At 46.2% G+C, this 14,210-nt stretch overlaps 1 protein-coding gene across 1 annotated transcript in view; it reads right to left on the reverse strand.

Annotated features, from left to right (window-relative positions):
* The window catches only part of LOC136433960 (kinesin-like protein KIF26B), a 114,937-nt gene that overhangs the window by 100,450 nt on the left and 277 nt on the right, over positions 1 to 14,210 (reverse strand). The gene's annotated exons all lie outside the window — the stretch shown is intronic.

Below are 14,210 nucleotides of genomic sequence, written 5' to 3' on the forward strand. Positions count from 1 at the left end.
GCCCCTACCGACCACACCTGTCCGCAGGATGACCTGCATCAGTACGTGATTCCCACTTTACACAACAGCAACACACACACTTAGACCAAGTGTTTCCCGAGAGCACCATAAACAGGCAGCTTTATTTGTATCACATTGGAGTAGGACATCTCGGTCGGGGCTGCACCTGTCTTTCGGAAAATGGGGGTACCGTGTTCGAGGAGGTGCCTCAAGCACGTTAAACTTAGAGCAGAAGGGCTAGCAACCCGTCTAAGTAAACATATGCCCTGCTACTGAAACAGCAAGGAAACTTGCTGACCTATGTGCCACTAGGCACTTCAAGTTGAACATCAATACAAAAACGAATGTGGTACGTTTCAAGCCGCAGAACAGTTTCTGCCAGTTAAAGTTAGACCTCCTGGTCGAGCGGTAAAAAGTTGTAGAAAGCGGTCGGACCTTTGAGTTCAAGGGCCAGTTTTTCCGATTTTAACAACTTCGACTGGGAGGCCTGGGAGATATACCGCTCGTCTCCAAGACGATTTTTGCACGTCCTTTTGCAACGTTTTCAACTTTTCAGTACGTTTATTTTCTCCGGTCCCTTTACCGGTAGAGAAAAAAGAGCACCTTTCGAAAGACCTTCAGGACGTTACCCCCCAAAGAATCAAGAAGCCGTACACATATTTCACGCTACGCCAGTTCCTTCATTGTCCGACTCTAATACTCAGTAATTTGCCTGTCTCCTTCACCCAAGAAGTCCAGATGTTTCATCTGAATAGACCTAAAAATGTAGATGCGATCTTAATATACATGCCTTTGGGGCTAACAGTAGAACAGTGGCCGAGAGGTCAAATTTTCAAACTTTTATTTAGCAGAAATAGGAAAATAGGAGTCGGCAATCGGGATGGCAGACTTCATCCCCTTACCCAGACTGCTTTGTTATAGCAACCCTTAGGATCCACGACAACGCTACAGTGTGAATATCGGGGAGCACGTACAAACACTGTGTGTGAGTGTGTGTGTGTGTGTGTGTGTGTGTGCGTGCGTTTGTGTGTGTGTCTGTCTGTCTGTGAGTGTGTGTGTGTGTGTGTGTGCGTGTTTGTGTCTGTCTCTGTGTGTTTCTGTGCGTGTCTCCCTCTTTGTGTGTGTTTGTGTTTGTTTGTGTGTCTGTCTGTCTGTGTGTGTGAGTGAGTGAGTGAGTGTGTGATAGAGTCTATGAGTCTGTGTGTGTGTGTGTGTGTATGTGTGTGCATGTGTGTCTGTCCGTCTGTCTGTGCGCGATTCTGTGACGGGACTTCACCTGGTGTCGCCAGCTGTCCCTTTAACCATTCACGGCCCGTAAACCCGGGTTGAGAGAAGGTCAGGTCAACATTGTCACCCCGCGTCATCTGAAGGGGCCGTTTCCTCCTGCGCGGCCTACAGTCCGGCCAGGGCGGTTCGGTGTTTATGGTGTTTGTTGTCGCTCCGGTGACGGGGATGGGCTCGAGTGCGGGCCGAGATGACTTTTATGGCCGGTCGGATCGAGAGGGGTAACCGGGAGGTCACGGGTTCACGGCTCGGACACGGCAAGGGCAACCTCCAAGCAGATGTATGGTAAAAAGTAAATTATACCGAACTCGAAGCAAAAAGATTGAGACGAAGTGTAATACTCATTTATTGGCTAGTAGTGCAATGCGGCTTCGCTACGGCTCACGTATTTTTGCCAAGCGCACCGGGTCTCCTTGTTCTACTCTTCTCGATAAGTGTGTTGGGTTCTTTTACGAAGTTTGACACCACAATAAGCACCCTAATACGTCCCCTTACCACGCCCCGCCGGCTTTACGTCCCCATCCGAAAGGATTATGCGACTCTTTTCCAGACGCGTCCAGACCCATGCATGATTTTGACAGTGGCGTAAGGAAACCGTCCAAGCAGGAGTTCAACTGTTGCAAGTCGTAACATTTCTATCTCCCTGTTTTGGGTACAAACCTAGCGGGGAAAAGGACTGCAACGGAGGCTAGTACAAACCATCTTCTTACCAAGATTCTTGATTGTACCAAGATTTCAATGTCGTGCTCAAAGTCGCAAACGTTTGACAGGGGATTAAGCAAAATATTCTATAAGGAAAACACTCAAGTTGAGCCCTTTACTTGGCTTAAGAATAATGTTAGGCTACACTTCCGCAGGTTGCTTGTTGTTTTAGCGCATCTTTTAAAGGGGGATTTATGATGATTTCCGTCGGAAAATAATTATCTTTCATTGTTGAACATGAAAGTGGTTCAGGAAAGTCGACTTTGAGTATAGTTAGCTTTAGCGACATCCGGCTGCGTGACTCCGCTACTCCCCTGTAATAACGGCAACTTCGGAGCTATGAGATCACACATACCGAGCGCCTTATTTAGGGGTCTCAGCAGATGATAACTTAGTGGGATTTCCGACAGAAAAACGCCAAGTTTTGATGCTCTCCGCGAACACTGTACAGCTGGAAATCCAATGAATCACCTTCAATGTTTAGTACGCTAGGGGCTCTTAAGGCTTGATGTATGATGTTTTTCTTGTAGAAATGAATTAGATTAGACTGGAAACTCTAATCTGCTCTTCCTGGATTCTTACAAACAGATCGTACATATATATTATTACAAAGGCACACAACACAACACGTATGACTACAGCACGCATAGAACTACAGAGCAACACACCACGTGTCATTTCAAGGTTGCTTTTTGACAGTACATGTACTTAGAATATCCACGTCTTGCTTGTTTGAGCCTTTGGTTATTCATGAAAAAAACTCAAATCCGCTTGCTGGCCGCTTTTTATTGGGGTTTTGATTGAAGTCCTGATGACTCCGTTTGTGACGAAGAAAATTTAAAAGTACGGCATGAAATTTGTACTAGAGTCCATTCCGAGTCACCGCGAGGGTTTTATAATAATATTTGTAATCATTTTGGAAAATTTCTATTAAAAGAATATCTGACTGACAATAGTTCTAAATTTTTCTAAAAGATCAAATACAAAAATATGAATTTATTTGAATTTAATTAGATAATTTAGAAATATTTTGAAAGTAACTGCACAAAAACCTCTTTATTTGTAATAATTTCTAAACATCTATGTGATTATTTAACTTTTAGAAATATTAACAAGAAATGGTAGAAAATGGTTAACAATGGTAGAATGGTGATTGCCCCCATAAAAGTAGGTGCTAATCTGGCCCTTCTGTCTGCCTTTGTACATCTTTAGACTTCACTGCAGGACACCGCTCGGTCCTTTGTGGAAAGCATTCTTCCCTAAACTTCGCAAGGATGTGTGAATTGCTTTCTTCCCAGCCCTCTGACCTATTTATAGGGATGCTACAAATAATGGTAGAAAATGGTAAGAAATTGTAAAAAATTGTAAATAATGGTAGAATGCTGTTACCATTATTTAGAAACCATTGTAAATATCATATTCTACATCATGAATATTTCTAAAGTTTTAGAAAACTTAAGAAATATTTAGAAAGTTGAAATCACATTCAAAATATTTCAAAAGTATCAAATCTCTTACACAAATAATAACAATAACTTGAAAATAGTTCTAAATTATGACAATAACAACCCTCGCGGTGACTTGGAATAAATATTGTAAATAGTGATCGCTATTTTTATCGCTTTCAGTCATATATTGTAATATCATTATATCAATTCAGCCCTCTGGCCGCGATTGTAGTGATATGAAGTAAAAAACCATTTCTACTACTACTACTACTACTACGACGACGACGAATATGACTAGCCGTTACTATTTGAGTACAAATAGTCAACAGTTAGTTAGTAGCGGGGATAGTAGGTCGACTGCTAACTCAGCGCGCAATAGGTTAGTGAGATGGCGGTTTGTAGTTTACAAAAGAGGTGAGACACGTTCTTTAAGATGTATTTGGCCATACTTCCTGTAGTAAGAGATATCAGTATCGTTTGCTGTGCCAGCCAGCGCATTCCTGTGGCGTCCGATGTTTGGTGCCACATCAGCGATCAAGACGTTACTTAGGGCCAAGACATGCCTAGTGAGAAAGCGTGTGTGATCTTCTGACTCACTCGGAGAAAGAACCAAGTGTAAAACAGGAATCTCGGGACGTTTGAAGGGTGCAGGTACGCACAGGCTAATAAAGAGATTAAATATGATGATGTATGATAATGTGACTGAAGCGCCGCCTGTCTATATCAATAAAAACTGCCATCGCGTTACATTGAAAGCAAGATTGCAACTTAAAAGCAACACGCTAACATCAAATAATATCAGTATCCAAAAATGAAGATAAAGACAATGACTAAGTCTAAGAAACCGAGGGGAGGGAAAACACTATTTAGAATGCTCTCTCACGGCATCTCTCGAGGCACACCTCCTCGAACACGGAACCCCATTTTGCGTCCCTTCCGAAAGACGGGTGCAGTCCCAACTGATGTGCCCTTCCCATGATTGAACCGGGGTCTCCCAGTTACCAACAAATTGAAACCAGGGAATCAACTGTGAGGCTGCTACCAGTCGAGCTACAGGGACATCCAGGCCTATAGATAGTCGGAAAACTTTCGTGTTGTTTTAGACTCAAACCAGTCCAACTCCTGAGAACGGATATCTGTAATGATGAAGAGTGCTCAAGACGTTTCCTCTGCCTCAGAACCACGTCTCAACCCTGTAAACTCACACCGGAAAACTCTTCTCTCCTCACAAAGAGATGAGCCTCTCTTTCCTCTGATCAAGTCAAGTGGCAGTTCCTGCACGTCGCCGGAAAATCCTGCGGTAGAGGGGACGAGAACACAAGAAACGGGCCGCAAAATTCTCAAAGACCTGAATCATCTCTGGCCGACGGGAACCGATTTCCAAGTAAGCGTGAAGGTATTGCCTGTTTTGGCATGAACGTCTCTTTGTGGTGATTTGTTAATCTCCAAGCAGGTCATCAGGGGCAAATCAGAACAGGGCTACAATCTTCAAACACAACTTCTGACTGGAAAGAAGCGCTTTGTAGCCTTTCTAGCTGTTCAGGTTTTTCTAAGGTTGAGGCTAACAGAGAAAAAGCGCGCACCACTAAACCGACATACAAAACGCCACAAAAGTAGGTACAAAAGTGTCAAAACACCACAAAATGGTGTATAAATTGCCCCCCAAATACCGTACAAAACGTCTCAAAAAGACGTGTAAAATAAGTCACACCTCTACTTGGAGATTACGTAAATGCAGGTCATTCACCTTTCCGTGCTGTTATTCACCACACTCCGACACACCTGATCCTGAACCTGACAAACGCTTCCGTGTTTTCTGTCGTGTCAATACAGGTTCTTGTTATTTTGGCGTCACGAAAAGGCGCGAAAACACGCGGCAGAGGCTCCAGGAGTCTGCGCTATGGAGCCGATATGTCGCCACACGTCATTTCAAACATCCCAACCACGCCAGGTGAACTTGTAGTCATCATAACGGCGTGCGATGGTGTTTATACGGGTCACATTCCACAAGGGCGGCGACCGCGCTGCGACATAACATTTGACAGAGCGCTCAACGAATAGTCGCCATGGCCATGACTTCACGACGTCCAGACCATTCGTTAGCAAGGTCATCTGAGGTTGGGAGCCTTTTCTTGGTCGGCGTGGTTGCCTACAACTCTTTAAAAGCAAAGAACTCATTTCTTTTATACAAATCTATGAATTTGGAAAGTTATTTTCTGCTTGGATGCGATCGGAAGTGTGTACTGGAGCTAAAATCAGTAAGATGGATTCTAGGCTACTCCCAACCCAGAGCATGCAGACTTTGGTTGGGCAGTGGTCGGGAGAGGAGTTGTGGGAAGTTCCCGAATGTGTGACAGGGGCTTGAAGTAGCCTGTGCTTCACGACCTCTCGCTGTTCGGATTTATAGGGGCTACCCAGTGGAAGGGCTGCAAGAAGCTACATCTAGATGAAGTCAGGCTAGGGCTTGAAAAAGTAAGTCCGACTATCTATAGATCTAGAGAAATAACATTCAACTGTAGAGAAACGACTTCTGCCACGTAGTGTAACGAACTTGTACCATGTGGCGAAACAATTTCTGTCATGTACCGACTGTAGGGAACTGACAATGTAGCGAAACATCCGGTTACCACTTGAACCTGTTGTCATCATAACGGCCGCGCCACTCGGCCTGTGATGATGTTGATGGGACAGTTCACACACCTGAGGTGGGGCGGGGCAGTTGGGGCTTTGATGGTACCGACGCGGTTACAGGTAGGTATGATACCACCTGTTGTAACCCAAGGAGCCGTGACGTCACCGGAAAAGTTGTGATGACAGGGAAGGTCACGAAAGGACACCTCACCTTGCCCAGCTAAAAGTTTTGTTCAACTTATAACGGACTGGAGAGATATAGTCTCCCTCAGACTAACTAAGTCGGCTGAAAAATAGTAAAGTTTACCCAAATTGGAAGAATAATTTACCGGGCAAGTTTGGCCACCAAGTTTGCCAGCCCCGAGGGGAAATGTTACCCTCGCCGCGAATTCTACTATGCATAACCCCGTAGGAGGGCCTGTTGCAGGCTAAGAGAGATAGGCAACAACTAATGAACGGACGGTGTATAGTGGCGACAATACAAGATCCAAACAGATGTTGGGGGAGAAGATCGTTATCTGAATACCCTTATTCTCTACGGCACCCACCCCTAGTCAAAGAAGCCTTGGTGGCTGTAGGAGAACGTTACGATCTTCCACTTGGAGATTAAAAGGCCGCACGCCCGATCCTGACTTTGACGTTGGAGTAATAAGCCCACTCCAAATGGAGACACAGACGCACCCTTGAACTCATCCTCCCCTAACACTCCGAGCTCAGGAGATCGCAACCCGGTCTGTGTGGTCTCGGCACTGAGCTGTTTTCACAGATCAGTTTTATCGTTATTCAAACAATGTTCTTATTTTTGCCGGGTCTTAGTGACAACGTCCTATCTACACGGTTGGGTTAAGCCCCCGTCACAAATCAAGAAATTAGCTCGGCCAACTTGTCGGCGAGCTGCAAATGGCGATTTTCGGGCGAAGTACGACCGACGTCCTGCCGATTCTACGGGCTTCGGGCGAATTTTCGGAGCTCGGCCGACGTTCGCGTGTCACTGGAAGCTGCGCTTAAATTCAGCGAGGCCTCGGCGACGATTTTTGAACTCGCACAGCTCGTCAACAGTTTGCCCGTAGCTCGCCCGAGCAACGCCCAGCGCTCGGCCAATATTCGGGCGGGCATCCGAGGATTTTAGACCCGATTTTTGGTCGGTCGGAGGTCGCCCGAACTCTTCGGCCTCGTGCGAGCCTCGCACGGGCCTTGAACAATAATCGGACGACCCTCGTCAGTGTTCCGGCCGACTCATGAAAAGTAAGGCGTGCTTCGGGCGAGCGTTGTGCAGGTGTTGATGGGAGCTTGGACGGGCCTCGGCCGAACTCCTTCTTGTTTATAGATAAAAGGAAACGACAGTTTGGTTTATAACATAAGATGATAAATGATACTGCAATATTAACTAATACTAATTTCAACTTGTCGAAGAATGCTGCCAAACTTTTCTAATGAAAGACAATTCAATTCAAAGTTAAATTTTCATTCAAAAAAAAATTATAAATAAAATGTTGACACCGAAGACAATGCTTCTTGTTTCAATTTGTATATTAATGAACTGGGGCTTGACTTTTGAGGTTCGACTTCACTTCCTGAGTTTTTTCTACACAAAATGACTAGTTGAAAGTCCACTGAGTCATTATAGATCTATGTTTGTCTGCCGAGGCACGCCCAGGCGTCGGCAGGGCGTCGATAGGCTTGTCAACGGTCGGTCGAAGCTCGGACGGCGTTCGCCTGAGCTTCGGTCGATTTCTATTTGGTGAAAATTTTTGGATGGGGGTTAAACGACTGATCTGTTGACTTTGTGGCTCCTGCACTTGTATTTTGATTGGTCTATAACAAAATTCCTCCTTATGTGATTATTTTCAGTGTGCCCACCTACTTCACTTGTGCCCTACAGATTTGCCACAACTCAGAAAGTAAAGTTGGTCCAAATTTGAGATTGTTACCAGGCCATTTGATTCTGACTTCGTCCGTGTCCAAGAGATGGTACCGTCTTATGTGGGATTTATGATTATTAGCGTTCGACGGACGTCGCCCGAGCTCTGTTCAATTTGTGACGGGGCAGGTTTTCATTGAAAAATACGGTCGACGCTCGGGCGAATTTGAAATTCGGCGAGCTTCCGGCGATCTACAAAATCGGCCGATGCTCGCATGAATTGTGACGCCGGCTTTATCGCAGTTCGTGTCAATGGACGGAGAAACAACTGACACACTCAACACATCCACGGAATGATTATCAAAACTTACAAGAACAGGGGCCACTACTGTATGTTCAAAATCAAAGCATGATTTTGGGTTGAAAGGCCCAAAAACTGAAATGCGTTTATTTGTTGCTTTACTAACAGAGATGGTAGCCAGGCTCTCACTGATTTCACTGAAAAACAAGGACCCTAAATTCTTCAGACCAGTACTCCGGTCCCCACGTCCTTCGTGGTGGATTTGAACTTGACTTGACGAGCGGTTGGGGAACGGGAGGGAATTTGTTCGGCGCCAGACTCACTTGTGCAGGCTTCCTGCCCTGCCGCCGACTGTACACAGCCCACAAGTACTCACAATTATAGCCTCGGCAGCAGACCCCTCGTGGGACATTTTGATAATACCTGTTTAGGGCTCACGACCCACTGTTTTCCGATTGATAATTCCCGTTTTTCTATAAATTTGTCACAGCAGCAAGTAAATAATCGACAATAACGGCAATATCGAGACCTGATTTGAAGGCTATGAAATTAAAGGGTTAGCCTGGATGCCAGCCTGTTTCCAGGGATAACACGCCCCAAGGAGTTTCTCAGGGTCTCACTTAGGGTCAAACTCAAACTCAAAGTCTTTTCCTGGGGGTACTGTGTCCCTGAAGCCGAGGAGCCGGCCTGTGTAGGCGCTGGAAACAGTCTGGCATCCAGGCTAGGACTTGACACGCCCTTGGCGGGTCTGACTTCCGCTGTTCTGGAGTGGGCAAAGTCAAGATCGGTAATCAAAGGCGAGGCGGAGTCTGACAGCTCATCTGTTGGTGGTCTGACTGAGTCTGACGTCTGATCCCGCGGCCTCTGCGCTCTACAACTGTTGACTTTTCCGTGTACATGTATTTAAGAACATCCTAGTGGTAACATTGTCGCCAGGCCGTTCCCAGGGCTCATGCAGGCCAGATCCTCGATTCCAGGACCGACATTCCCCCAAGGAAAATTTGTATCATCCTCAAAATAAACACAAACTACACCTGAAACACGTCAAGCTTTGTCCTTTTAATACTATCCCAAGGCCTGTTACGACGCGGTCACATTCGTTGTAGGCCGTCGTACGAACATGTCGACCATGTCGTAGGATTTTTTTTCAAGCAGGTTATGACAGAACCAAACGCCGACCAGGATCAATAAGATAACCATTTCCGTAACAAGACAATTGAATTTTGTACGACACATGCACGACGTGAGTGTGTCGAGCAAAATCCAGCTGTTGTCATGACGGGAAAGGCTGTCTGTACTAGATCCTTTTCGACGGTAGCCTCTGTCATAGCCTCACCTCGTACGAGAAAAAATGTCGTACGAAGATTGTGGCTCTTTTAGGTATCGGTATGTCATGGGAAGGTTGCGGATAGAAACGAGTGATTGCTCGTTGCACAACAAGGGCAGAGGAAAGGTAGAGTTACCAACCCCGCGAGACCGTCAACATTTACCTACGCGACGCGCCAGAACCAGCGCCAGGCGGCGTCGCCAGGCAGACCGACGGACGGCGCGGATCTCAAGTGGCGTCTTGTTTAGCTCCCGACTGACAACAACGCAACATGACCCGACCGTTCGAAGGTCTCTGGCTCCAGTCCATTGGATTGCCAAGACTGGAGCCAAGACCCCCTCACCAGTGACTTACGTAAGACCTCGCTCCCTCTCTCTACTTTACCTGACTGGCTTTCCAATGACCCTCGCCAAGCACCTCGGACCAAGACCCCACACAGCTTCGCCCTCAACTTGACTTCCGACCTGCTAACAACACAACCAGGCCACCTCCCTCCCCATATCTGGCTCTGACCTGACCAAAGCCCAGGCCCTCTTAACATGAGCCAGAACCCTTTACATACCCAGACCCCCTTGGCATTACCCAGACCCCCTTATCATACCACAACCCCCTTTAACAAATCCCAGACCCCCTGCCTGGCTCCAACCCTTTCCGGCTCAGGGATCACAGTACTCAAGGTCACACGACAAGGTCATCGCGTCTTACCGATTAAAAGCCATGTAAGACATCCTGTGTTTTGGCTATAAAGATTTCTTCTCTCAGTGTTCCACTTCCTTCTGACGCTAATCATAGACATTCTATCAGGAGTTTCAGAAGTCTCATGTTTCACTGTAAGCATAGCAAACTGCTAGGGGGCCAAACCTACACCGCCTATTCTTTACGTCAAAAGCTATCTGCCATTAAAAAAATCATAGCTTGTCCAGGACAAAAAATACAAAAACCGTAAGTTCTACTGCTGTACCCAGGGAAGCTGCTAGGGGGCGGAAAATAGACTTCGACCTTGGTTTTCACAAGACCTACCCACATGACTAGATATAATCACAATCCATACAGAGGTTCTTAAGTTACGCTGATCGAAAAACACAGATACACGTGCACACTCAGACAAACCAAAAACAATACCTCAATTTTTCCTGGCGGTACCAAACCCACCCGTGTAAGTTATGATCTCATCCCGTCAACACGCTTCTAAAACCGGCCCAGCGGGGCCTGACCTTCTCTCCAATTATAGCCGCTGTTTTTATTGAGAATATCAGAACGTCCCATATCGGACTGTAACATTTCCGACGCCGGTAGGGGGCCGTGCGTCTTGCCCCGCTGGTTGCGTCACCGCTAGCCTCCAGAACTAGCCTCGTTAGCAGCCTTCTTCTAGTTTATTTCTTGAGTGAGCGCTGATTCGCGATTTTTAACATATGGGCCAGGTTCTTATGCCGGGAAGATTGAGTCTGAAAGAGGGCGCAGACACAATCTTCCAGGCATAAAAACCCGGCCCATATGTTGAAAATCGCGAATCAGTACTCCACCAAAAATAAAAGCCAGCGCTCCTAGACTGAGGCTGCGAATGAGGCTACGTCACCGCGGCGAACATCAGTCTCATACCGGGGGCTTACTGAAGCTTGTTCGGTCATAGTTCCGCTTTCAAAGGCCGGCTATAAATCCAGCTGACGGCGGGGCGCATGTGGTATATGAATGCATGAATGAAGACCTTTATTTCACATATTTGCCACACTGGGTTAAATATAGGTCGCAACAAAACATGTTCAAAGTTGATGCTTGTACATCAACTAACATAAATTAGACTCAAGTTCTCGTTTTTTAGCTAAAGTAGACAGCAAGAAATAAAAGAACAAGTAAATGTATGTTTGGCGATGGAATGTTTGTCTAGCTACATTAGAAATGTGAAATAGTGTCAGACCAGACCGAGAACACAAACAGTTTCCTCGTTCAACCGATCTCTAAGCAGATGTGTAGAGGAGAAAACTGCATGTCATCATGCACGTCTGTCTGTTCTACAAGGGACAGGTGCATAGAGGGGCAGGCGGAAAGAAACAGCACAGAGAAACATGTAACACTCTAATCAGTCAACAATCTCCTTTTGATGTTGCTGTTGTTATTTTGTCTACTTATAACAATATTATTGTTTATCTACATGTATAATAATAATTACAAGGGGTCCGCGGCGATGTAGTCTAAGTTTAGACCGTATTTTGATAGCTCAGAACAAAATAAAAAAGAAGTAAGGCAAGCTAAAGGAAACTGAAAAATTAACAACAAATCAGACGAAGGCAAGCCTTATGGATCCTAATCAGTGAATAGATGCAATGAAAGAAAGGATCCGCCTAACAAAGCCCAAAGCGAGCAAACCCAGGCACCTACACACATAGTGGTATGCTCTATGTAATCAACTTAGGATGTTCGAGAAATCTTCTCAAATCAGAGAACACGTCGGCAAGACTTGGCAGTAAACCCTACAATAACACGGCGGGACAGTAAGACAGGATACGAAGATGAAGGAAAATGCTATGACCACAACTACATACCTAGCCTCCTTAGCAGCTTTACGGTCGGGCTTAATTTTCTTATCATGTGTCATTTTGTGATTGCATATCAGTTCTGATTACACCCGCAAAGGTCTTGTAGTCAGCATCCTCAGATTTCCTTTTGAGACGCCGAGCTAGAAGTAAAGCAGGCTTTAATACAAGACGCTGACTACTAGAAACCGGATACAGTTAGACCTGACCAGACAACGGCACATAATAAGCAAAATCACGCCCAACCTTTAAAGCCTGCTAACGTGAGGCTATCCTCTCTAGTGTCGGTATCAGCGACATTCGAGAAGCGACGATTAACTCCCTGTACATCTAACGTTACAAGATAGACTTGAGTCAAGACGGAAAGTGTAAAAAGGGGGATAAGAAAGACATACCCTTTCCAGTACTGTTGTGTTTAGCGTGGACCTACTTCAGGTGTTGAACTACGGTACATATACAGACGAGGGTGATGGTAAAAGGCGGAGCTTCGACTCACTGTTCCTCCCTACACCTCTACATCTTGCCGGGCTGACCCTGTCCCACGGACAGTCCCCCACAAAATAAAGCTGTTCTCTATCAGATCCACGGTTTTATTAGAAGAATCTTAAGCGCAGATGACCAGGGACTGATTAGCATATCCCGCTTGCCCTATCTGAGATGGTACCGATACCGTGATAATGCCGAAAATGTTACTCGATAGAGACGGAATGTAAAACGGACAGGGTTCTATCCTAGTCTCTACTAGACTAACCACGCCGGCTATAGTGAGAATATTTACCAGAGAAGTTTGGCCACCAGGGGGTAGAATTTGCAGATAGGGGGAAATGTTAACCTTACCGTGGACTGACTCTTATTATTCCTTTTTTGGGGCTAATGTTACGATCCCTTACCCCCGCAGGAAGGCCTGGTGGAGGCTAGTTCTAACCCGCCCGGACTGCCCAGGAACCTGTCCTCAGCGATAGGGACGGAATGTACTTAGCCTCCGTTGCAGGCTCTGAACCGACTGATAGTTACAGGGTTGGCTGATAGTTACTGCAAAAAGTGTATTATTTAGCCCCCCAAATAGCCGGTTCAGAGCCTGCAACGGAGGCTAGAATGTACCGCGGACGGTCTAACCCGTCCGGACCGCCGAGGGACCTGTCCTGCCCTGGACGGGTCCTGGACGGCAGTCCAGAACGAAGATTAGAGAGACGTTAGAAATTCGAAAGATAAGAAAAGCTGCTGAGTGCCAATCTAGGACAGTGTCTAAAATTACTCAACAAATGTATATGTAGATTATCGATCTTTGAGAGGATGCAATAAAAAGAGGGCGTCGGTTGAGGGTCCTTTAAATCACTCACAAGCTGTAATGCATGTTGTGCAACGACGAATATTTGAAGTCTGCAGACCAAACAAGGACCGACGTAGACCGTCCCTGCCTGAAGTTGCAGAATCAAGCGGGTATTTCACTGGACTGTGGCACGTTGGCAACCTCGCTGCGACCTGAATTGGATTTGTGTTACCCTTGACTATATAATGGGAATACCATGCAAAATGTTCAAGTATGACTAGAAAGACAACAAACACACAAAGCGTAAAAATATACGTTTGTCATCGATGAAATTCGTTGAGCGCTCTGTCACTGAATCGCACGGTCGCAGCGAGATCGCCAACGTGCCAGGATATACCGAAGAGTACCGTACAGCTTTGATCCTGCCCAATACGCCTATAGGCTACAACACATCCCAGGTCCTTGTACCCTACAGCAATGTTTCAGCACTGCCGAACTCTCTCTCGTTTTCAATTAGCCTCCCTTTACCCGATACGCACCGAGCCGCTGACATTGCGGTCAGGTCTACTTTGTCGAGGCGATAAGCTGCCGTAGCGAGGCGTACAAATCATTTATCGTCGCCTTGTAGGTCACAGCCGACCGACCCCAACCTTCAACCCACCCTGGTCAGCCTCGGTAAGGACCCAATCTGGACGACATCCAATCCGGACAAGATTTACAGTGGGAGGGTCACACTCACACACCTGTCAAGAAGGTACCTGAGCAGGCCCGGTTTTGATAAAAGTCCGTAGGTTTGTGTAGAACCAACTTACCGACGTTACCGCCACATGGAACGTACGCCCAGGATCACAACCA

This window comes from Branchiostoma lanceolatum, chromosome 4, assembly GCF_035083965.1.
Source record: "Branchiostoma lanceolatum isolate klBraLanc5 chromosome 4, klBraLanc5.hap2, whole genome shotgun sequence".
NCBI lineage: Eukaryota > Metazoa > Chordata > Leptocardii > Amphioxiformes > Branchiostomatidae > Branchiostoma > Branchiostoma lanceolatum.